We start from the raw sequence: 26550 nt of genomic DNA, 5'->3' as shown, positions 1-26550 counted from the left end.
GAAAACCTACCTGGCCTGCTGGCACAGGGTGTTCAGGATGGCTCACGGATAGGTAGCCTGCCAGCAGGCCGGTCACCTCGTGCCACACGTACAGCAAGTCTGCGTTTTTTACAGAAAAGAGCAGTTGTCAAGCGAAGGCACTGGTTGGTCAGCACTGAGATATATACCCCCCAGAGTGCATCCAAACGACAGAGCAAAACGTGTAGTGGTAGAATGCCTGCTTAGGGCTACAATGCCGTTGATTTGTTTTTACCAGCAAAGTGCCCGTGTTTTGTGAGTTGAGTAAAAAGTGTGGTTCCAATAGTCACCAGAAGATATTTTCGTTCAGAAGCACATTGCGAATTTTAAAAAAATGCAACAGTAGTATGTAGCTGGCTGAGGCATACTAGCGCAAGGAATAAAACGACGGACACAAGAAAGAAGATGAAAACAAGCGCTTTCATTGTGTTCGTCGTTTAATTCCTTGTGCTATTATATCTCAGCCAGTTATGTCTAATATGTCTCAGCCAACTAGCCCAACATTTAATTCTTTTATAGTAATATGTACCTCTGGGCAAATAGCCTTAAAAATTCTCGAGCTTTCCTTACTAGCGAGTACTTGGCTACCAACAACCCACAACCGTCTGGCACACCAATCCGCCTTTTTTCGCGATGCCACAGCGCACTCGCCCTTCCCCTAGAGGAATGTCGCGAAACGCCTCTTGATCTCGGAGGCTTTCGTTCTGGCGATACCTGTTGCACCGGCCCCTACCAAAATGGCGGAGGGCAGCACAGGAAAACGTAAATGGTGAATTCCACGAAGTTTGTTTTGCTAGTTTTCTTTAAAGTCATGCATACGTCCACCCAATAGGTTTTCCCATTTATGGACAGTCTTTTCAGCACGGCTTATTATTTCTGATTTGACACGATACGGGCAAGCTCTGGCATGTTTGCGCTTTGCATTTCGCACTAAGGAACTAATAGAATAGTAAATCTATCAGGGCTTTTTCAATCTGATGGTAGACCGTACTGCGTCCAAGCCACATAAGCAAGCATGTGAATGTTCCTCATCAGGCTTTCAACATTTCAATTAAAAACTGCGAATGATGGCCACTTGTGTTTTCTATGGCTTTATAAGGTTGTACCTAACAAAGCGCGCCCCTCGAACCATTACCCTTCTTTAGTTTACCTAATTTAAAGGGCCCCTCACCAGGTTAGACAATTTTGAGCTAACGAGCGCAATGCATACACTGGGCGTCCACGATCACGTCTGCCAAAATTTGCGACCGCTACGCGCCGCGGAAATGGGTCAAATTTCAAGGTGAACGCTGCTTGCCCTTCCTCTCGCGGGCGCGCGCTTTAGAGAATGAGGGGATGACGCACATGAGAAAATGGCCCTACGTAGATGGTAGTGCTGTGACGTCGCTCCTCTACGTAGACGACTGTGCTCTGACGTCGCCAACAGTAGCACGTGATGCTGCGATAATTATTTGACACGACATGTGTAGTTTGTGTAATTTGTTGCTTGAATAGATTAATAAAACTTGAGAGAAATAACGAGACACACAAAGGGAATGCGTGCGTCTTTTCATTTTTTTTCGTGAATTGCAGCGACATGCGGGGCTAATGTGCCTCCCTTTTCCCATGCGTTCGTGTCCCCGCGGTTAGCGCATCGAGCAGACGCCAGCCCTGGAAACGAAAGTAATGTTCTAGCGCGTTTGAGCAACTCATTATGCTTCGTTTATTCTACGGCGTCACACGGAACGTTAATGCGGCACTGGCTCATGGATACCGCCACTCTCGTGCCCGTACAAATGTCTCAACTTTCATGCCCGTCCCGCAGAGACAGGCAGTACACCACCGAGAACGCCGACAACAACGCCCACGGCCGCTACATAAAAAAAAAAGGTAGCGGCGTGCAACGCCGCTCGCGTGATCGGCTGGCTCGGGCACGTCATGCGCACGTGACCATGCATGCGCATGACGTGTTCATGCGTATGTGTCAAGTGAAGATGGGCAGGGAAGGGATTTGGCTTGCGAAGGCTACACGGGGCGCGTGGCAAGGGTTCGAAACCCGCCTCCTCGCATCGTGGTTTCGCGCCGCTACAAATTCTTGTTTTTCTCAGCTCGTAGTGAACGATTTGAAAAATTCTTGCGGCATACTGCTCTTCATTCGGCACACAACAACTTCCAGCGTCTGACTAAATTTGCTATGTGGCCTGGTGAGGGGCCCTTTAAGAAGTTAGATATGACCTCGTACTCGTAGGGTGCCGCTCTTGCAGCATAGAGAAGCAACGGTGATTGCTCATAATTGGCGAGGCCAGCTAATCTAGAAGATGACCAAGATTGTTGCTATTGTAAGCGAGTGGCTACTGGAAATACATAATTAAATTTTACGTATTAGTATACGGTTAGTTATATGTATATGCGCTGCATCCTGAAGGTCTGCGTATCATAATAACAGTTTCAATAACCCCTTTCGTCAACTCCAATATAAAATGTTCACAACGCTCGATCAGTTACCAAACCTGACCATTTTATGATGCCATAAAAGTTAACGTATTTTCTAAACATACAGGATTTCGCCATATACATTTGAAAATCCATTCTGCCTCTGGCACCAAGCAACACTGGCTGTCACACACACAGGGGGCCTTAGAATTACCTACAAGGAAAATTGGTGGGGGACGCTGTTGTACGAGGAAATTATTCGAAAGAATCAGCGAATTGGCACCGTTCTCGGACAGCACCAACGCCTTGAAAGTCTTTCGTCTGTCATAGTGGTTCGCTCAAGGTGTTGAAGTTTGAGTTCCAGCCGTGTGGAGCGTCCGCGAAATTGGCGAAGCGGGTGAGAGCAAAGCGAAGAGAGGGGGGAAAGCATAGCAGAGCAGAGCAAGGCATTGCTAAGAGAGGGAGAGGAGCAGCCGAGCAGGGCCGCCTCCCAGTCCTCTCGGGTTGGGAGGATTCAGCCGGCATGCCCATACCATGTGGCAGGTGTCAGCCACCTCACAGTACTGGCAGAGGCCGGAAGATTCTAATATGTTTGAGCACTGCCGGGTACAGTAGCGCATTAGTGAATATTCGGAGAATTCTCTCGTCCGCCTTCTTCAAAACTATTGCAGGACGCAGGAAGGCGGTGGTAGGAGTGCCATAATGTGTTATTACATCTTTAATAAAATCTCAGGATAGTTTTCTTGTGGATCAGCAGGGTCACCGGTGGGCGAGGCAGTGGTCCGGGGAATGAGCGCGCGGGGCGGCAGCGTGCGCGTCCTGCCAGGCAATGAGGCAGCGCCTTGATCCCTCCCCTCCCTCCGCACACTCTTCCACGGGAAGTGTTTGATAAATATATCTCGTGTCAGTCGTGTCTTTCAATAAAAATGTCCTTAGTGGATTGCAAACAATCATAACACGTATTTGAAAGTACGAGATCAAAAGGCGCCTCGTAGATGAATTGTGTGAGATATGTGGTTGAAAAGCGGACGGACTCACCCACGGACTCACCCGGACTCAGACACAGGTCGAGCCGTGAGTATGAGTGAGTCAGTCCACGTGAGTAATATTTTGGTGAGTTTGAGTCCGAGTGAGTCTCGCTGAGAAAATGTTTAGTGAGTCTCGGTCCAGGTGAGTCCGGCTGCGGAAAATTTTGGTAAGTACGAGTCCAAAAGAGACTTAAGAGCAAAATATTTCTTGAGTGAGTCTGGGTGAGCTCCAGTTTTTCTGCCGACCTATGCTCGGTGACATTGGCTATCCGCCGCGGTGGTCTAGTGGTTGCGGCGCTCGACTGCTGTCCCGGAGGTCGCGGGATCGAATCCCGGCGGAGGCGGCTGCATTTTTGGTGGAGGCGAAAATGTTTTAGGCCCGTGTACTTTGCTTTAGGTGCATGTTAAAGAAGCCCAGGGGGTCGAATTTCCGGAGCCCTCCACTACGGCGTCCCTCATAATCATACCGTGGTTTTGGGATGTCAAACCCCAGAAATTATTGGAGACATTGGCTAGACCATGATTAATTCAAAACACGATACATTCTATCCGTATTATGCCTTTTTATGTCGGACACTTTACGCGTGTTCATTAGCTTTGAAATCTCTACGACACTTTACGCCTGTTGATTAGCTTTGAAAGCTCTACCAGTTCCATTCTCTCAGGCTAGATGCTTTCATGCTTTGCTTTCTCATAATGACGTATATCGTCTTCTGAGAGAGCTCACGAGTGTCTTGTCTGACGACCGTACCTCCCACTTCTCTTGCACGCTGTGTAGTGATACTGGTAAGGTATTATTCATTCCGTGAATGTTCAGGCCAGCTTCCTGGTGACAACCGTCTATGAGTTCTGCAGCCAGATCCTGTATTCTGTACTTTCCGTTTTAGTGCAGAATCATTCACTAGTATCACGCAGTTACCCTTAGAAATTAAAGACTGGATAGCATCAGTCCTTAGTGAGCGCAACAAACGCAAAGAGCCTGCGACACGAAACCACATTTACCGCCGCGCGGCCACGCACGTGCAGAATGTGTGAGCGATAGCCTTAAAAATAAACAAAAGGTTAATTGCACTTCGGCATCCGGGCAGGGTGGCAGCACTTGCTGGGCACAAAAAAAGTTTGAAAACTGGCGCAATTTCGAAACATGCAGACGCGGCACCGTACATGTACGGTGTCGACCATTGGGGACTGTTTGCGGAACTCACCCAACACCCGAGTAATTGTAAATGCAATACGCGGGTGTCCTTGCATTTCACCATCATCCAGACGTGCCCAAATAAGCCTGGGAACCGAACCCACGTCCTCGAGCTTAGCAGCGCGGTTTACTTACGTGCTTAGCTTCCAAGGTGGGATAATATGAACACAGACAGCAGTATCGCACTAAATCGATTCTAAAGAGGGGGATTGATCGATGGCGCGTTTCTAATGGAACCAACACAATGAAGCTAAGGAGGTATAGGGGACTATAATTGTATGTTTTAACTGTCGTATAGTAATTATGAAGTAAAATGAAATGAATTAAAGCGAGTGAGAAATCAACTTGACGCAACTAGGGATCGAACCTACAGCCTTCGGATGACGCGTCCCATGCTCTACCAATTGAACTACAGCGGCGGTCGCTTTCCCATTCAGTTTATCGGGTAAGTATGTCAGTGTAACCCTCGGAGTGTTAGCCAGAGCTGTTCGCAGCCAATACGGCGAACGATGTGCGGCAGAAACTCTGACAGCTTCGGCCACGTGCGTCACTAAGAATGACAAGTGGAATATAAACCCTTAGTCACTACCAGGGCGTAGCCAGAAATTTTTTCGGGGGAGGGGGGGGTGGTTCAACCATACTTTATGTACATATACTCGTGCATGCGTTTGTATGTGTGCGTGTATATATGTCGGGGGGTTTGAAGGCCCCCCCCCAACTCCCCCCCTTGGCTACGCCCTTGGTCACTTCAGAAAGCTTGGAAAGTAGAGGTTGGGAAAACGTGTAAAGTGTGAAGCGTTGTGCAATTAGAGTGTTGTAAATAAAACCTACCTGGCCTGCGGCACAGGGTGTTCAGGATGGTAGTCTGCCAGCAGGCCGGTCACCTCGTGCCACCGTACAGCACGTCGCGTTTTTTTACAGAAAGAGCAGTTGTCAAGCTTGTGAACACCAAGGTCACTGCTTGGTCAACACTGAAAATTAAGCCCCCCAGAGTGCAGCCAAACGGACAGGAGCAAAACGTGTAGTGGTAGAATGCCTGCTAGGGCTACAATGCCATGATATGTTTTTTACCAGCAAAGAGCCCGTTTTTGTGACTTGATTAAAAAGTGTAGTTCCAATATTCACCAGAAGATATTTTCGTTCACAAGCACATTGCGAATTTAAAAAAAATCGTAACAGTATTATGTGGAGGCTGAGACATACTAGCGCAAGGAATAAAACGACGGACACAAGAAAGAAGACCAAGAGAAGCGCTTTCGTTGTGTTTGTCGTTTCATTCCTTGTGCTATTATATCTCAGCCACTTATGTCTAATATGTCTCACCCAACTAGCCCAACATTTAATTCTTTTATAGTAATATGTACCTCTGGGCAAACAGTCTTAAACATTCTGGAGCTTTTTCCTTACTAGCGGGTACTTGGCTACCAACAACTGACGACCGTCTAGACAAAGACAACTGGCACACCATTCCGCCTTTTTCCACGATGCCACAGCGTACCGCCCTTACCCTAGGCGGTAAAGTCGCGAAACGCCTCTTGATCTGGGAGGCTTTCGTTCTGGCGATACCACTTCTCCCGGCCCTAACAAGAGCCTACCAAAACGTCAGGGGGGCAGCACAGGGAAACGTAAATGGTGGATCCCACGAAATCTGTTTTGCTAGTTTTCTTTAAAGTCATAGCATACGTCCACCCAATAGATTTTCCGATTAATGGACATGTCTTTTCAGCACGGCTCATTATTTCTGACTTGTTTGCATGTTTGCATTTGCATTCACTGTCAGGACTAATAGAATAGGAAATCTATCTGGGGCTTTTCAATCTGATGCTACACTACTGCGTCCAAGCCGCATAAGCAAGCATGTGAGGTGTTCCTCGTCAGGCTTTCAACATTTCAATTAAAATCCGCGAATGAATGCCACTTATGTTTTCTATGGCTTGATAGGTTGTTCCTAACAAAGCGGGCGCCTCGAACTGTTCCCTTCTTTAGTTTACCTTATCTTATGAAGTTAGACATGACCTCGTACTCGTACGATGCCGCTCTTGTAGTTGCTAAGCATAGTGAAGCGACGGTGACTTGGGCATAATTGACGATGCCAGCTAATCTAGAAGGTGCGGCAGGATTGTTGCTATTGTAAAGCGAGCGGTTCCTGGAAATACATAACTAATCTTTATATAATAGCATACGGTTATTACAATATATATGCCACTGCATCCTGAAAGGTGTGCGTATCATACTTCGAGTTTGAATAACCCCTTTCATCAGCTCCAATAAAAAATATTCACAACGCATGATCAGTTACCAACCGGACCATTTATGATGCAATAAAAGTTGATGTTATTTTATGACATACAGGATTTCGCCATATACATTTGAAAATTCATTCTTCGTGTGTCACAATTCTGGCACCAAGCAACACTGGCTGTCCCACCCACACAGTGTCTTAGAATTACCTGCAAGGAAAATTGGTGCGGGACGCTGTTGTCGAAAGACAATTCTTCGACACAATCAGCGAAGTGGCACCGTTCTCGGGAGCATCTACACCTTAAAAGTGTTTAGTCTACCATAGTGGTTCAATCAAGCTGTTGAAGTTCGAGTTCCAGCCGTGCCGAGCGTCCGCGAAATTGGCGAAGCGGGTGAGGCAAAGCGAAGAGAGTGGGAAAGCATAGCAGAGCAGAGCAAGGCATTGCTAAGAGAGAGAGAGGAGCAGCCGGGCAGGGCCGCCTTTCAGTCTTCTCGGGTTAGGTTGGGGTTGGGGGGGGGGGTTAAATATGGATTGAGCTGGCATGCCCGTCGCATGTGGTAGGTGTCAGCCATCTCACAATACTGGCAGAAATCATGTTTGAGCACTGCCGGGCACAGTAGCGTATTAGTGAATAGCCGGAGAATTCTCTCGTCCGCCTTCTTGAACTCTTGCAGGGCGCAGGAAAGCGGTGGTGGGAGTCCCAATAATGGGTTGTGTCAAGACGTTTATTAACGGGCACTCAGCGACGGCGCACGGCAGCGACATTCAAAGCGGGGCCGACTCTCTGCACGAGGGGCGTGCTCTCATAGAAGAGAACGACCCACTGGAAGGCGCTCGAGAGGACGACCCATTACTGAGGAGGAACGCTTCGCTACAATTACCCCGGCTACGAAAAGGGAGCCGCCTGGCGACCTAGCAACTTGTCACTATGAGCGGGTCATGGTAGGGCTTCAGGCGCGCCACGTTGACAATGTCGCCCTCTCGACGGCGCATGTCCGAAGATGGGTCGATGGGTTCGATCAGGTAGTTCACCGGGGATGTGCGTTCGACGACACGGTAGGGGCCTTCGTATTTGGGCAGTAGTTTGGAAGAGAGGCCAGGTGCAGTGGTAGGAACCGAGAGCCATACGAGCGCTCCAGGAAGGAACGTGGACGCAGAACTGGTGGTGGCACCGCGAATGCTTTTCTGCCGCTCTTGGCTACGCGTAGTAAAGGTTTTGGAGAGCCCGCGACACTCCTCAGCAAGTCTGGCTGTGGCAGAAATAGGCGCACATTCAGATCGATCCGGCTTGTAGGGAAGGATTGTGTCATTGGTGTGCGACGGGTGCCTGCCATACAATAAGAAAAACGGTGAGAAACCAGTAGTGCTCTGAGGAGCGGTATTGTAGGCGTACGTGACGAAGGGCAGAATCACATCCCAATTCGTGTGGTCGGCGGCGACGTACATCGAGAGCATGTCGCCTAGCGTGCGGTTGAAGCGTTCGGTGAGGCCATTCGTCTGCGGGTGGTAAGCAGTAGTTTTGCGGTGAACAACGGTGGACTCTTTGAGAATGGCTTCGACCACTTCCGACAAGAAGATACGCCTCGATCACTGAGCAGCTCCTGGGGTGGACAGTGACGCAGCATGAATCGGTGGAGCAGGAAGGAGGCCACATCGCTCGCTGTAGCCGCAGGGAGGGCAGCAGTTTCAGCGTATCGCGTGAGATGGTCTACAGCGACGATGGCCCAGCGGTTACCAGCGGACGTCAGGGGAGGTGGCCCATATAAATCGATGCCAACGCGCCCAAACGGTCGGTCAGGGCAAGGTAGAGGTTGCAGGCCTACTGGCGACAGGTGCGTTGAAGTTTTGCGGCGCTGATAATCGATGCAGGAGCGAACGAACTTCTCCACATAGCGGTAACGTTGGCGAATGCGGTGGCGAAAAAGTAACGTTGGCGAATGCGGTGGTAGGTTTTCGATACCCCAGACTGTGCACACTGCGGATCAGAGTGGAACGACTCGAATATGTTATAACGCAGACTGCGGGGTATTACTAGTAGCCACTGGCGGCCGTCACCGTTGTAATTGCGTCGGTGGAGCAGGTCGTCGCGAACGGCGAAATGGTGGGCTTGACGACGCAACAAGCGAGTCGATGGTGTGGGCGATGGATAAGTCAGGAAGTCTATTAGTGAGGCAATCCATTGATCCTTGCGCTGCTCGGTAGCGATGGTGTGAATATCGATGGAAGAAACGACAAAGTGAGATGCTGAGTTGTGGGCATTGTCGTCAGGCAAGGGAGAGCGCGACAGGGCGTCGGCGTCAGCATGCCTGACGTCCGTTGCGGTACAGCACGCGGATGTCGTAGTCTTGCAGGCGAAGTGCCCAACGGGCAAGACGGCCTGAGGGATCCTTCAATGACTACAACCAGCACAGTGCATGATGGTCGGGATGACGACATCAAATGGGCGACAATACAAATAAGGTCGGAACTTTGTAAGGGCCCAAATGATTGCCAGGCATTCTTTCTCCGTGACGGTGTAGTTGGTCTCTGCTTTAGTAAGCGTGCGACTTGCATATGCGACGACATATTCCGGGAACCGAGGTTTGCGCTGCGCAGGACAGCACCGAGGCCAACACCGCTGGCGTCCGTGTGTACCTCTGTAGGGGCCGTAGGGTCGTAGTGGCGTAAAATGGGAGGAGACGTCAACAAACGACGGAGCTTTGCGAAAGCCGTCGTCGCACTCTGACGCCCACGAATTGAGGGGCCCGTTACTTCCAAGGAGATTCGTCGCGGTGATATAATGATTGCGAAGTTTCGTATGAAGCGCCGAAAGTAGGAGCAGAGTCCTTACGAAACTGCGCAGTTCTTTGACGGACGTAGGTTGGGGAACTCTGTCACGGCCCGAAGCTTGGCTGGATCTGGAAGGATGCCGTCCTTGGAGACCACGTCCACGTATCTAGTATCGTCAGCTGCCGTGCTGCAAATCGGGACTTCTTGAGATTCAGTTGTAGCCCGGCGTCGCTCAAGCGGCGTCAAACCTGCCGCAGGCGTTGAAGGTGTGTTGAGAAGTCCGGGGCGAAAACGACGACGTCGTCGAGGTAGCATAGGCACGTGTGCCATTTCAAGTTGCGCAGAACGGTATCCATCATGCGCTCAAAGGTCGCGGGCACATTGCACAGCCCAAACGGCATGACGTTGAATTCGTACAAGCCGTCGGGTGTGACAAACACTGTCTTCAGTCGAGCGTCATCAGCCATGGGGACTTGGCAGTACCCTGAGCGCAAATCGAGCGATGAAAAGAACTCTGCTCCTTGCAGGCTGTCAATGGCATCGTCTATTCGAGGTAGGGGATAATGTCCTTACGGGTGATCTTATTGAGTCGTCGGTAGTCCACACAGAACCGCACAGAGCCGTCCTTCTTCAAACGAGAACGACAGGAGACGCCCACGGGCTGTTTGAGGGTCGAATAACATCGCGGCGAAGCATGTCTTCGACTTGCTCGGTAATTACACGACGCTCTGTTGGCGACACGCGATATGGACGTTGCCGCAGTGGTGGTTGGGCGCCAGTGTCGATGCGATGCGTGACAGCAGACGTGCGGCCGAGAGAAGTTTGCGCTACATCGAACGAAGAACGAAATTCTTCGAACAGGCATAGAAGCTGGGAACGCTCGACCGACGTAAGGTGTTCAGCAATCGAGGCACCAAATAAATCAGCGGGTAACAAATCAGATGTGGAAACAGCACTGAGCGAATGGGAGCTGGCGCAGTGCGTGTCACCCGGTGCGTCATAACTTGTGCATCTTCGAGGGCTTCAGCCCTCGAAGATGCACAACAAAAATATCGGTGTCGCCCTGAATGACTTGCACGGTCGCAAATGGCACCAACAAGCCTTTTCTAGTGAAGACGCGGTCAGATGGAGAGAGGAGTGCAACGGCGTCAGCGAGACCGGTACAGCAGACTGACACAGCCGTTGACGAGTTTGCAGGAAGTGTGGTGTCGTCTTTGACGAGTACCTTGGTCGCAGCCGGTGGACTGTCCGCCGGCGTCAAATCTGAGAATGGTGAGAGTTCTATTTCGGCTGGTGCGCAACGAATTACGGCGGCGTTACGGGCGAGGAAATCCCATCCCAGGATGACGTCGTGAGAGCATGAGGAAATTATGATGAATTCGATGGCGTACAGAGCGTTCTGAATCATGACACGGGCTGTGCACACCGCTGTCGGGTGAATACTGAGGCTGTACGGAGGGAGAGCCCGGAAAGTGGCGTCGTCACTTTTCGTAGTAGTCGGCTAAATTTAGCGTCCATAACGGAAACGGCAGCTCCAGTGTCTACAAGGGCCGATGTGCGCACACCATCTACAAACACGTCTACTACGTTTGATGGGCTTTGCTGAGGGCTTTGGCTGTTCGATAGCGTTGCAGCCCTTGCCTCTTGGACTGCGACGACTAGTTTTCCTGGTCTCGTGCGACCGCACGAGGCCGCATCGGTGACAGTGAGCGGCGTCGTGGGGACGGCGAACGACGGGTATATGGACCTGGGCGTGACGTCGGTGACATAGGCGGCAGCGGGTCATAATACGGGCGGCTTGACTGGTTGGTGACGGCTCAACCGATTCGAGGCGGCTGCACGCGGTTGCAATAGCGGGCGACGTGACCGGCGCAACCGCACGCAAAGCAGATCGGCGGTTGTCGGAAGTGCGCCATCGGTTTGCCGGGCTAGGTCCCATCCACGTGGCAGGACGCGAGGGACGGGGCGGCTGCTGATATAACGACTGCATGGTGGGCTGGAGTCAGGGCGTATGGATGATGTCGGCATATGCTGCCGGCACACTCGCTTCGAAGGCCTGAGGCCTGGTGACGGCTCCAGCGTCTGACGGCTCCAGCGTATGTTAGCGGGGGCACCTCAGGGAGCGCTGGGGGCGTCCTGGCTGCAACTTGTGCGTAACTGAGCGGCGCAGACGCCGGAGGGGGCTGGTGGTATTCCGGCATAACCTCCGCGATTTGCTGCTCAATAGCCCGGCGTAGGGGAGGCAGCAGTGTGGTCGACGACTGTACAACATCCTGCTGGTGAGAGAAGGCCAGTAAGGAGAACTGGCGGGCAATTTCCTCCCGCACGAATGACTTGATTTCGGCGAGTAAGACGGAGTGGTCCGACACGGCCGACAAGCCAGCGAGATCGGCGTCGCGTGATGGAGGTCGACGCGTCATCAGCCGCTGCCGGCGCAGCTCCTCGTAGCTTTGGCACAGCGTGATGACCTCTGCCACAGTGCGAGGGTTTTTGGCGAGTAGCATGGTGAAGCATTGTCGTCATGACGTTCATGACGTTCCGGATCTTGTCGGCTTCAGACATGGTTGTGTTGGCTTTCTTGCACAAGTCGAGCACGTCTTCAATGTAGCTCGTGAAAGACTCGCGGGACTGTAGGGCTCGTTCACGTAAACGCTGTTCGGCTTGCAGCTTGCGAACGGCAGGGCGGCCGAACACGTCGATGATGGCGGTCTTGAAAGCGGACCACGTAGCGAAATCGGATGCGTGGTTGTTGTACCATAGACTTGCCACACCCGCGAGGTAGAAAACGAGGTCGCTCAGTTTGCCTGCTCGTCCCATTTATTGGGGACGCTACACGCTCGTAGATCGCGAGCCAGTCCTCGACGTCGGTGCCATCCGCGCCGGTGAAGATAGGAGGGTCGCGGATGCGGGGGACACCCGGACATGGCGTCGGTGCAAGAGGAGGCGTTTGCTGGGCGGCGTCTTGAGTCATGGTAGCAGGCACGGTACGGGATCGACGCTCCAAGGGCATCGAATGCGGACCGTAGTTGTTTAAAGGGCACAGCACTCTCCACCAAATTGTCAAGACGTTTATTAACGGGCACTCAGCGACGGCGTACGGCAGCGACAGTCAAAGCGGGGCCGACTCTCTGCACGAGGGGCGTGCTCTCAGAGAAGAGAACGACCCACTGGAAGGCGCTCGAGAGGACGACCCATTACTGAGTAGGAACGCTTCGCTACAGATGTTACATATTTAAAAGTAAGGAGAGGAGGGCTTTCTTCTGTATCAGATGGGTCATCGGGGGCGAGGCAGGGGGCCCGTGGAATGAGTGCGCGGGCGGCAGCGTGCGCTGCCTCTGTCTGCCAGGCCCTGAGGCCCGGTAGTCCAGATTAGTGAACGGGGAGAAGGGTATCCTACTGCCACGCCCACTTCTTGTCTTGTTTTGATGTATTCGGGTTTGACCGGCAGGGACGGTTATCAACGCTCGACGCTGTCCGCGAAGTAGTGTTCTAGAAGCGTCGCGATTGTAGTAGATCGGTTTGTTAAGATTGCGCCCCGCACGCGAATGTTCCAGCTTTGTCTAGAGATAACGCCGCCACCAGCGATATTGCTGGAAATTTCGATAGCGCCTGTATAAAAGCCGACGCGCGTGACCGCTTGTCAGTTGATCGACGGACGACGCCCTGTTCGCCGCTATCATTGTACAGCGTGTATTGCTGTAGCTCTAGTTCTCATTTTCCCGGCCACAAGTTCGGCCCAAATAAACAGTTTCATTCTGCAAACGCCGACTGCTGTCTTCGTCGACGTCACGACCACGTGACGCTACCCTGGGACAGGGTCGAAGAATATTTCTCGAGTGAGGGAGCAGTTCGTTGAAATTAAAACGAGTGCATCTCGAATGCTCAATGTTCTCGTGTGCGACAAGGAAATGTGTTGGGGCCACTGTTATTCCTTATATATGTAAATGATTTAGTACAAGCAATCCCTGATTCAGTGTCTTTTAAACTTCTTGCGGATGATTGTGTCGTGTTTAAAAACATAACCTGCCCTGAAGACCATATCTATTACAGCAAACTCTACGCAACATTCAATGCTGGTGCGTAGCATGGGACATGGAATTAAACGCAGATTAAAAGAGTGCTCATAAATATAACAAGGAAAACTAATCCTTGTGTGTTTACCTGCAATATCAATGGCTCCCCATACAATCAGTAACAGAGTATAAGTATTTAGGGACATAGGCGTGCGCAGAGGGGGGCGCTAATAACCCAAGAGGAGGGGGCGCAAAATCTGCCCTATACATTGATTTAGTAGGGTGGGGGGGCGCTCTGATGAACCTTTGCCCCCCCCCCCCCCGCCTGGTGGGGAACCCTGCGCACGCCTATGTTTAGGGATCACTCTTTCTGGTGATATGACGTGGCGGGCACACATTTCGCCCATTTGCACTTAAGCTTTTCGGAAACTGCGCTTTTTTTAAAAAGGGGAAGCTTGCAAAGGCAACTGCGCATGTTAAACGTCCAGTGTATAATGCTATTATTAGACCTCAAGTGGAGTATACATCCGTTTTCTGAGATCCGTACAATATATATAATACAAAAGATTAGATTCACCAACTAAACTCATGAAAGCTCGAAAGAGCCCCCCCCCATTGTTCGTTTGCGAAGCAGACAATTTTCATGAAGCCCTTGAACACCATTTGTCGTGTTGAATGTTACATCATTGAAACTTATATTACTTGTCGTGCGAGTGTTGTAAACTATGTCTGCTGTTTTTAGTTCTTTGTTAAATATCGTACTAGCGAAACTGACGTATTGGATGTAGTGCCGGTATTGTTATAAATTATTTCTGTGCTGTTCTCCTTTGTAATTCCACTCCTGGCCAATGCGACAGCTGTTTAATGCGACCATTTCTAAGTATGCGAGTCGAAATCCTGGTCTAGCTCCGCACTATTGTGCGTCGGAAGCGTGTGCGGAACCTATATTCACTTAGGCGTGCACTATATATATATGAATGCCTGCACACGCTCTAAATGAATGCTGTCACCTCATTTATCGCACTAGACGAAGGTAGCAAGAGGAACACACCTTTTCTCTCTCAAAATGGATAGCTGAAAAGCGTTTGGTTGCTATGAGCAGCGCTCCACATCTCGTCACTCTGTACAATCTAATGCAGAATGCGCGCAGGCGCTGACTGAAGCTGCTCGAACGCACACAGTCAAGCCAGCGCGTGTCCATTTGAAGATGATGATAACGAGTTATTCAATACTGGCACGAACAGCGGTCGAGGATGTGAAAAGCACAATAATGATATTACAAGCTAATAATTATTGTGAGAACGATGTATCGAATGCAGGGGTCTGCACTGAATACATCGGGGGATTGTACGGGTATCTGATTAGTAGACTGTGCACAATGAACAAGCGATGTCAAGAGAAGACGGATGAGACGTGCACTTGTGCTTTAGGCGGCGACGAATAATAACCAAGCACGAACACAGGCAGCGCAAGAAACAAAAAACAAATGAAAGGGGAAAAATTCCGAAATATCCCACTCATTGTGGGTTCTGTTTCTTGCAAAGCAACCAGCGAGGAGGTGCCTATGCAGCATTTTTGGCTTTCAATTGAGACATTTCCTGTACAGGGTGGCCAGTTTTCCTAAAACAATTTGTCCACCGTTTTCAAGAGATCAGCTGTTACATCATTCTCACCAGGTTTTTTCACTATTTGCATTCCCTACAATGCGTTCCTTACTTCCTCTGTCATTACTGGCTGGATGTATAATACTTCAGTAGTAGTGCCATTATCGCCCTGATTGTCCAGGCCACGGTGTTAGAAGTACAGGTGGAACGACGCAGCACCGGCGCCATGCGCTCGCTGCGTCGAACTTCGGTTCCTCCGCGCCGTCACGCCGCGAGATGGCAGGAGAAGTCAAGAGGCTCTCAGCGGCGCGCGCCGGCCTCTCTTCGGACAAAGCCACGGTGACGAAGCAGTTGTCTCCACATTGCTTCCTCGTTTAATTCTTTTTGTGCGATGGCAGGTCATGCTATTCGAGTGAGAAAGCCGTGAAATGGGCAAAAAGTGTTTTGTGCGGCGGTGCAACTCTGTGTACAAGACCTGCACTGAAAAGTCGATTTTTCCTCACCCCGAGATGCGGAACGCCTGAATGTTTGGCGCCATGCGATTCCGCGCAAGGACCGCGTGCTGCAGTCGACTGAATACATGTGCGAGAAGCACTTCGAGCCGAGGTACATAACGAAGACGTGGGAAGCAGTGTACAAAGGGCACGTTCTTGTGAGCACATCACGAAAGGCGGCTCTGGTTTTATGACGCCGTGCCGACGAAGTATTGAGTTCATCGTCTTGAGTTCATCCACGCCGTGAGTTGGCCTTTTTTTTTAACACCTACGTTCGTGTGCAGTCTTTCTCTCCCGTGCGAAAGCTACGCTTGTTAACAATGAGAATATCTGGGGTTTTACGTGCTGAGACCACGTTATGATTATGAGGCACGCCGTAGCAGAGCTCCACAAATTTCGGCAATGTGGTGTTATTTAACATGCACTTACATCGTAGAGTACACGGGTCTCTAGCATGCCGCCTTTATCAAAATGCGACCGCCGCGGCTGGGATCGAACTAGGGAACTTCGGTCAGCAGCCGAGTACCGTAACGGTGTACCATTGCGGTTGACTGGCTACGCCCGTAAAGACTCCGCACACCGCGATCGACGTGTTCCTTGAAAGACGAAGTAGTAACGCTGTCTTAGGGTGACTATGCGAGACATAAACAGTGAAATATATTCCTCAGTTGGCAACAGGGAATAATCGGAAACATATCCACCATTCATAATGTCTCCCCTTCTCGCAGTGCCAAACCAGGATGCTTTTTCATATCCTTCGTCGGTGCCTCAAACTTAGCTGCTGGCATTCGCTAAAATTCAGTATTTTATGCACGGCCAGCTAAAAAGTCGTATACAGTTTTTTTATCCGCGATCAACGACCGCAAATTACTTCGAATGTTCGCGATGGGCAGCAAAGACGGTGTGCATTTTCTGTTGTAATACTACGGCTAATGCGGTATTTTTTCTAACTATCTAAACTATATACTTCTACAAATAGAACTAATTTTTGTCATATTTCAGCGTGACATCACTGTCACATCTTTATTGTCCGAATGAGGAAAGCATATGTTGAATTTGCCACCGCCAACCTTCGCGGTGGCAAATTCAACATATTCAACAGGTAGCGGCTGTATCGTCCAAATTTCGATTTATTCGAAGCTATTATTTATTTATTTTTGCGCTCGTTATAGCGAGAACGCACAGTTTTTTATTCATTTCGAGGGGCGGTCGCGGCTCCGAAGCGACCACGCCTGATACCGCTCTTGAGCCACCAGTACTGTAGCGCCATCTAGGGCCCTGTGAACAAGACGCCACAACCGCGGACAGAAGTTCGCCGCTTCCGGAGGCGTCGTCTTCCACCTATAATACTTCTAACACCGTGGCAAAAGCGTTTGTGCGAGGTGTTCGAAGCTCAATAAAACTGCAATTTTTCTGCCCTTTACGCCTCAAGAAATTTCGACAAAATGTTCTGTTTGTACTTTTTCCCTCATAATACTGCGCTATGTATGAATATCTGAGTAATGAATACTTATTCTACAGAGGGTATACTTTGTGCTAAAAATATTTTAAGACCACTGATGTTTCGAAATCTTACGAGAAAGAGAAAATCGTCATTTTGATCCACATTGAAATGCAATTTACACCGCGTGGTGCTCCAATTAAAGTCAGCTTCATAACTCAATCGATAGCAAATGAATAGTTCTTACATGGCAAGTTTTATTATGATTTGTTTAGGGAAGAAAATATTTTGAAATTCCACATTCACGGCTATCTTCCCATTTGATCATACGGCAGCTTCCGCGTTGGAGTTCATCATTGCCGTCAATGGTGAACCAGACACCGGAAGCCAGACACAGGAACAATATAATTAGCCTGAAGGAGTGGAGAAGCATTAGAATAAAAAGAACTTTTGGTAATAACGCGAATGGCCTGATTCTGAATGTGCTGTGTGGACAAAAGGTGTGCGTTATACGTATTTCCTCACCCATCCTTATGAAGTAATGCAATATATGAAGGCAAAGTACAAAGACAATAAGGCATCGAGTGAAAAAAATGCACGAGATTCAATGAGGGCTCCTACACCGAAGGCAGTTTTCTGTTTAACGTAAGCAATACGAATTGTAAACTTCAAATAAGGGTCTAATTTTATGACAAGAAAACTTACACAGTCACCTGCAGGAATGAAATGATGGTCAATGGGCACTTGCGGTATACAAGGGAGCCCTTTTGGGGAGTATTAAAAACCATGAACCGAATTCCAAGTGGGTTTAAAATTAAGTTGTTTAAAGTTACCTTCACGATCAACAACAGATGGTAATTAATAATATTACTTGACCTCTCTAGTCCATACAAACAGGTGTGCCGCAAGGTCTTATTAGGTTCTTTACCTACTATACAGAAGTGAGTGCCCACTAGGGCTAACAACTGAAGAGATGCTTATGTATGCTGACAACACCGCCCTAATTATAACTGGTAAAAATCTTTCAGAGCTAGAAGACCAAATAAATACTGAACTAGCCAAACTTGCTGATTGGTTTGCTGCTAACAGGCTTCCGATTAATGCCCCCCCCCCAAAAAAATACATGTTCTTCCACTTCTGTACAAATCAGACTCCCCATTTTTTCACTGAGAATTCCTTCGAGAGAAAAAGAAAAAGTCACAAGATTTAATTTCACTTCTTTATTAATGGGAATAATTATTGTAGCTGAGAAGTGCCCAGTTTTTTTGTTTTTTTTTTGCGCCAGCTGTGTACGAAGTTCACGAATCGCGAAATTGGCGGGAAGTTTTTTTGCAGACGAAAGTTGTATATTTCTTTTTCAGACAAACTTTTTGCGAAACTTAAGACATCGTTCTTTGTCTAAAACCTACGCGTTGAGTAAACTTCATCGAAATGAGGAATGGTGACCGGGACATCGTGTTGTTTCTTATTTGGACACTCACCGGAAGCTGCACCGTACATCTTCGGTGTAGTACCTACTACTGAAAACAGCCTCTGATTCCATTATTGCGAATTAGCAACTCTTATTGTTAACCACTACTGTTGCATAATTTCTTTTCTGTTTCATTTGTCACTTTCCTCCCCTCACACAATACTACTTCGGGAACCCGTGAGGTAACACATAAAGAAACTAAGTGTGCTACTTACTGCAGCCAGAGCTGACGGTGTGAGGCCGGTGGTGGAGCTGCGGATGCGGTCTTGCTCCTCTGGCGGGATGTCGAGTACGTCTGCAAAAGAACAATGCCAGCTGGTCCAGCAGGGCAGCTAGCTCTTGACGACGAGCCTCTTCGAGTAGCTTGAGCTGAACATGCAATCATAGGCACAACAGTTCACACACAAGGCCACCAGGAAAATGGTACCAGAAAATGGGGTAGCAGTTTACAAGAGCAAGGTTGGCCCCATCCAGAACACCACGAGCACAGTTATCAAGGCTACCTCGCCCTCACTGAAATCTACAGACCTTTGAAGAGACAAGGTTAAGTTTAGAGATGCCTTTGGGCAAAACGAGATACCCCTTTCACATTGAGAAAAGGCCTAATAAGCACTCTTCAAGCTCTGAAACCAGTCACCGCAACCTTTGCACTGCTGTCTGCTAAGCTTTTATTAATATCTGATAACTAAGCCACATCTAAAAGATCCCAAGAGCCTTTAGCAAGATTTTACAACTTGTGCTGCACATGATGGACATTAGCATGAGAATGTACTTCTAAATCATGACAGGGGCGAAACAGTGCTGAAGATTGAAAATACATTGCCAGCTTGCTTAAGCTTCCCACAGTGCTAAAATGGGAAGAAAAGGCCAACGGGGCAAAAGCACTCTTTGATCCTCTTCTTTAGTCCTAATAGTTTTTTTTTTCCTATTCCTCGCCACACTAAAACAAGTGAAAAAAAGACGTGGCACTGACATGGCGAGAGTTGCATAAGGTGCCTCAACAATTTCTCAGTTGTCCCATACTAAACGAAGTGGACACTGCCCTCTACTGTCTGCATCGTCCACTGCACGACGACGAGGACCTCTCCCAATGATTTCGGACGCAGCCTCACCTGTGCAAGCCGATTCCATTTTATGCCTGCAAATTTCTTATTTTTGTCGCTCTACGTAACCCTTTTCCGCCCCTGAACCTGTCCAGGTTCATTTTTCCTCTTAACGATAAATAGGAAAGCTGCCGCCCCTCTGATCTCTAATCCACTGTCTTTCTGTCTCTCAGTGTTCTGTCTGTCAGGTTTTTGTACCACTGCAGGCGGGCGGCGTGGTTCTCAACTTGTTCTCCAGTTTCAGACCACGCATGGTAGCCTTCTAAGAAAAATACCAAGAGGTCATGGTCAAGAACTTCACTGTACTATTGATATTAGTAGGCTTTTCTTGTGTTTAAAAAATTCATCCGGTTGAGAAATTTGAAGGTTGTGGCGGTGGCATGGCGGCCACACAGCAAGTTGGGGGCACAGTTAACCCTGCCTGAGAACAAGAGTGTGACAGACAAGGACGAAGTGAGTAACACGTGAGCTAGTTTGTTGATCATCAGAAGGCAAGAGAACAACACTCACATCACAAGGACAAAAAAAGGAACGTGAAGCACGGGTGCCTGGCATTTCTTTTCTCTGTCCTCGTCATAACATGTCATAACAAGTCATAACATGAAAATCATGACACGCATGTCATGTACAGCATGATTTACATGCTACGCTCATGGTGCGCTGGCGGCCGTTTCGCTAGTTTGATATGCACCAAAATTGGTATCTTGCGACGTGACTGTGTGACGAACATATTAAACACGAGTTAACATGAAAATCATGACACGCATGTCATGCACAGCATGACTTACGTGCCACGCTCATGGTGCTCTGGCGGCCGTTTCGCTAGCTTTATATACACCAAAATTGGTATCTTGCGACGTGAACGTGTAACGAACATAAATAACACGAGATAACATGAAAATCATGACACGCATGTCATGTACAGCATGACTTACGTGGCACGCTCATGGGGCGCTGGTGGCAGTTTCGCTAGCTTGATATACACCAAAATGGTATCTTGTGACGTGACTGTGTAATGAACATAATAACACGAGCTAACATGAAAATCATGACACGCATGTCATGTACAGCATGACTTACGTGCCACGCTCATGGAGCGCTGGCGGGAGTTTCGCTAGCTTGATCTACCCGAAATTGGTACCCGCGCGACGTGACTGTGTGACGAACAAAAAAACTCGAGTTAACATAAAAATCATGACACGCATGTCATGTACAGCATGACTTCCGTGCCACGCTCATGGAGCGCTGGCGGCCGTTTCGCTAGCTTGATCTGCCACGAATTGGTATTGCGCGACGCGTGACTGGTGACGAACATAAAAACACGAGTTAACATGAAAAATCATGACACGCATGTCATGTACAGCATGACTTACGTACCACGCTCATGGGGCGCTGGCGGCGGTTTCGCTGGATTTATATACACCAAAATTGGTACTGCGCGACGTGACTGTGTGACGAACAAAAAACTCGAGTTAACATGAAAATCATGACACGCATGTCATGTAGAGCATGACTTTACGTGCCACGCTCATGGGGCGCTGGCGGCGGTTTCGCAAGCTTGACCTACCCCGAAATTGTTATTGCGTGACGTGACTGTGTAACAAACCAAATAACACGAGTTAACATGAAAATCATGACACGCATGTCATGTACAGCATGACTTACGTGACACGCTCATGGGGTGACGAACATAAAAACACGAGTTAACATGACACTCATGACTCGCATTTCATGCACAGCATGACTTACGTGCCACGCTCATGGGGCGCTGGCGGCGGCTTCGCTAGCTTGATTACCCGCAATTGGTATGCGCGACGTCGTGACTGTGTAGCGAACATAAATAAACACGAGTTAACATGAAAATCACGACACGCATGTTTGTACAGCATGACTTTTGTGCGACGCTCATGGGGCGCTGGCGGCGTTTCGCTAGCTTGATATACACCAAAATTAGTATCTTGTGACGTGACCGTGTAGGAACATAAAACCGTCTCTTACTATTTCAATCGCGGTGTGGTTCAGCTTTCCACATGTTGTCCTAAAAACCAAGGCTTCATGTAGGCTCGTGCTCAAACGTACACCTGGGTCGATATCTCCACATTCAATCAGAACTGCTCCGTCGTTTCCTTAGCTTCCTCACAGCGTATACAGAATCGCGCTTTATAACTACGCGTTCTAAGGCACGTGGATGGATGCATGGATTCTATGAGCGTATCCTTCATAACAGGGCGGTGACAAGTGTGCCACCAGGCTCGAAAAAAACTTTCCTTTTTCTTTTTTTTTTGTGGCCTAATGCCTCTACTTCGATAAAGTCGATCTTACGACAGGAAAAAAAAACGGAAATTATCAGCCCAGTTCTCTGCCCTTTACGGCAGACTGTCCTTATTTTTTCCAATATTTATTTTTTGTCCTTTCTCTCTAATTTTCTGCCACCAATACTCTAACAGTCTCTTATTTCAATCGCGGGTGTGTTCGCTTTCCACTGTAGTCCCTAAATCCCAAGCTTCATGTAGGCTCGTGCCCAAACGTACACCTGGGTGGATATCTCCACATTCAATAAGAAGAGGCTCCGACGTTTCCTTATTTTCTCCGCAGCATGTGCATTGTTCTTTACAAAATCTCGCGTTATAAGTACGCGTTCTAAGGCAACCCGACCTCGCTTCATACAGTAAAGCGTTTGCCCTTGAATTATCTTAAAATGCTTCCCTCCTTATTTAATTTTTGCCTTTCGGTGGTTATTCAAGCCGGTTTTTTCTCCGTAGCTGTCGCCCAGGAAATCCTCTCCGCCGTTAAGCGAAAAGTTACTTTTCGCTTAACGGCGGAGAGGATTCCGGCGGAGAGGAAAAGAGGATTAACGGCGGAGAGGAAAAGTTACTTTTCCCAGTACCTGCACTCCAGCGTTCTTTCAAGTATCTACTTTCTAGCACTAAAATTGTCTCGTAATAACCCCATGGTTCTAAGTTTCGCGTAAACGCTGCGAGAAGATTTTATAATAGCTTTATTAAGGCGCGCTACATGGCTGAGTAAACGTCGATATGCCATATCAGTTAACGTTACAAACAAAATGTTACGTATTTTCTGTTTATACGCAAAACTCATAAGCACTTAAGAGCTGCTTCTGCATGTTACACGTACAATACAGACACGCAAATTGTACATGTTTTTCACAGCGACTATGTAGGACCCCCTAAAACTGCTGCCGGTTTTATCGCACTGTTCAGGCCCCGTGTTGATATATTGGAACCGCTGCAATGTTAGCTACGCTTCTAAGCACAGCGCATGCGCGACGGGGAAGGCTGATTCATGAGATTTGTCCCACCAAATAAGCCAAAGGCTATGAGGGACGCCGAGCAGTGACGGGCTCCGGACAGCTTTGACTGCCTGACGTGCTTGCTCGCCAAGCTTCTTACGCTCGCGCCTTGTCCGTTGTCGGTGGCCTGTACACTAGTTCTCATTGGTCCCGCCATAGGCGCAGCTGCGCTCTCGGTGATTTCAAGAATGATCACTAGATGGAGCGCCACCGCTCAAGGCGGCGCATACCACCCTAGGCGCGTGCGCTAGTTAGATAGGTGACAGCTAGAGGGCCGCGCCTCTCGTTGGCGTAGAGTCACTGGAAAATTTGAGAGTACCGCAAAGGTAGGCTGCACGCGGGCAACATTGGGCGGCGGCGGCCATTCCCTTCCGGACCGTGCAGCGCGTTGCTAGCGTGTGTTGAGAAGTGACTGATCTTTTCGCCTCGATGCCGTGTTACGGTCGGCGTAACTTCAATATGTGTGTGTGTGTTTCTTCAAAAGGATATCAGAAGTGATTTCGAGTCATCGAGAGCCATGAATCGACTGCGCGGTAAGCGGTGTAGCAATGAAACGTGCGGCGAATGTTGCCATGTGCTCGCGAACTCTCATCGTGGCTTCATCGGTCTCTTTTGGTTTCACGGCCGGGTGTGTTCGCAAGGTCCGGAGCTGTATAGTTGCATTAGCGTAATGACTGTGCGAGAAGCCATTTACTTCGACAATTGGTGAATGTTGACTGCGCTAGCTTTGCAGTCGGTGTTCAGGTTCATTTCGTAACACATTCCAGAACATTATCGAACATTCAGCATTGCGTCCTTCGACTGATCGCTGACGCATTACCTTACTTGCGCACCATGCTTGCTGTTCAGCTGGGTGTTATCTGTAATAGAAGTGGTGTGTGTACGGTAAGTGGAAGTTGTGCGTGAAGTATATGTCTCGGTTCGGAACGCCAGCAGCGAACGCACGGGCGAATCGGCGTGCGGTAGGTAAGGTGCATCTTATTTTGCCAATACACTGTCATTTCTTAACAGATAGGTAGAAAATAGGCCATCGAAAATGATTGACGTCACTACTCAGTTGTTTGATTTCCTATTTATTGTCTCCTTAATATTCCCCAACGTTGCAGTGCATTTGCAAATATTTTGCTGTGTTCCGACAAAGTTTTTTTTTCTTTTCTTTTGCGTTGCCAGCGCGTAAGCAGCTGGGGTTCGGCTTCTGCAGTGCTTTTAATTTCAACCTTTTTTTGGTAATGCACTCTTGTTGAAACTTCCTCGACGCAGTGCTTTATGTTTATTTGATCAGAAATAGCACATCCCGAAACCTTTTAACGCGCATGCTACTGCAATACAGTATGTATATAGATCTGGGGCTCGCATGAAATCGATTCCCTCAATGCGTGGGAGGATAAGCCGATTTTTATTTTCTTTTTTTTGCTGTGACCATTTCTCACCCACTAAACAGTATTGCAAGGGTACGCCCGGCGCAATGCAGCATTACCAACATTTAAAAAAAAAATAAAGTACGCCTAATAACATTGCCTTGAACCAACTTTATCAACAGAGTTCCACGCTTCAGTTTGCGCAGTGGCAAATGATCATGCGACAATTGCGTTCAAGGTATACAGTAAACAGTTATTTTAATAAGTTTCGATTTCGCTGTCGTGCGCGAGACGCTTATAACACGAAATGCATGCACAATCTGTTCAACAGATCGAGATATAAACAGCCGAGCAGATAGAAAGGTACGTAGTATGCTGAACATAGCGAACAGAAAAGGTGAAGTATCCTGTTGCATGAGAGCTTTTCCAGCAAAGTTTGTGTAGTTCATTACAGAAAGGAGTGTTCTTCGAGGGGGGCGAATTCATTTCGCGGGCCAACTATGCAGCCACGTACAACGACGGTCTTTGACGTAATGTTCCCACACGAAATGCAAAAATATACGAAATTCCCGGAGTAGCTCCAGCAACGTTCGTTTACTGGTGAGCTACTCTCTGGCATCTGCATGACGCGTTTAAAAAAAGCGACGAAGTACTTCTAGGGACCGTGGTACTTCTAATTGTCCGGACGCGCTCTGCATTCAACGCAACTGCACCCAAAGCGCTTGGAAGGGATATGGAGGCGAGAGCTCACGTGATGCGAGTAAGCCAATCGCGTCGGCGGCGGCGCGCGGAAAACAGATGCGATACTCTGAAAATTTTTCTGGTGACTCCTAAAAAAACAAACTTGTCTACCGTTGTCAAGAGATTCAGGCAGTACATCATTCTCACTGCTTTTTTCACTATTTGCATTCCCTCCAATGCTTTGCTTACTCCCTTTGTCATTACTGGCTTGATGTATAATACTTCAGTACTACTGCCATTATCGTCGTGGCTGTCCAGGCTAATGTACAGACGTCTGTAGAACTCTTCAGCTACCTTAACTATCTTATCCCTATTGGGCGTGACATTGCCTTCGTTCTATCTCAGTGTACATATCTGGTTTTCTGCCAGTGCCCATTTTCTCTTCACCGCTTTTCGGCTTCGTCCGCTCTTCAGAGCATGTTCAATTCTGTCCGTATTATGCCTTTTTATGTCGGACACTTTACGCCTGTTGATTAGCTTTGAAGGCTCTACGAGTTCTATTCTGTCAGGCTAGATGATTTGATGCTTTGCTTTTTCATAATGAAGTCTATCGTGTCCTGGGAGAGCTCACCAGTGTCTTGTCTGACGACCGTGCCTCCCACTTCTGTTGCACGCTGTGTAGTCATACTGGTAAGGTTATCCTTCATTCCGTGAGTGTTCAGGCCAGCTTCCTGGGTTACAACCGTCTATGGGTTCTGTAGCCAGATCCTGTATTCTGTACTTTCCGTTTAAGCGCAGGATCATTCAATAGTATCACGCAGTTAGCCTTAGAAATGAAAGGCCGGATAGACATCAGTCTTAGTGAGCGCAAGAAACGCAAAAGCCTGCGAGACGAAACCACACTTACCGCCGCGCGCCCACGCACGTGCAGATGTGTGAGCGATAGCCTAAAAAAATCTTGGAAGGAAACTTAAGGTTAATGGCACTTCGGGCATCGGCCCAGTGTGGCAGCACTTGCTGGGCACAAAAAAAGTTTGAAAACTGGCGCAATTTCCAAACATGCAGACGCGGCAACGTACATGTACGGTATGGACCATTTGGGGACTTGTTTGCGGAACTCACGCAACACCCGAGTAATTGTAAATGCAATTACACGGGTGTCCTTGCATTTCACCATCATCCAGACGTGGCCGAATAAGGCTGGGAACCGAACCCACGTCCTCGAGCTTAGCAGCGTGGTGACTTACGTGCTTAGCTACCAAGGTGGGAGAATTTGAACACGGACATTAGTATCGCACTAAATCGATTCTAAAGCGGGCGATTGATCGAGGCTCGTTTCTAATGGAACCAACAGAATGAAGCTAAGGAGGGTATACAGCACTATAATTGTATGTTTTAACTGTCGTATAGT

General features: G+C 48.6%; 1 long non-coding RNA gene across 1 annotated transcript in view; it reads right to left on the bottom strand.

The window, feature by feature from the left end:
* LOC119391044 (uncharacterized) overlaps window positions 1–26550 on the bottom strand; it is a 137166-nt gene that overhangs the window by 7909 nt on the left and 102707 nt on the right. The window contains exon 8 of the long non-coding RNA XR_007415560.1: window positions 11–99. This is a non-coding gene — a long non-coding RNA (uncharacterized LOC119391044). The remainder of the gene's footprint in view (window positions 1–10; window positions 100–26550) is intronic.

The sequence above is a fragment of the Rhipicephalus sanguineus genome, chromosome 1, assembly GCF_013339695.2.
Source record: "Rhipicephalus sanguineus isolate Rsan-2018 chromosome 1, BIME_Rsan_1.4, whole genome shotgun sequence".
Taxonomy (NCBI): Eukaryota; Metazoa; Arthropoda; class Arachnida; order Ixodida; family Ixodidae; genus Rhipicephalus; species Rhipicephalus sanguineus.
The sequence above is the reverse complement of the archived record's forward strand: the minus strand, read 5'-3'. Positions and strand labels throughout refer to the sequence as shown.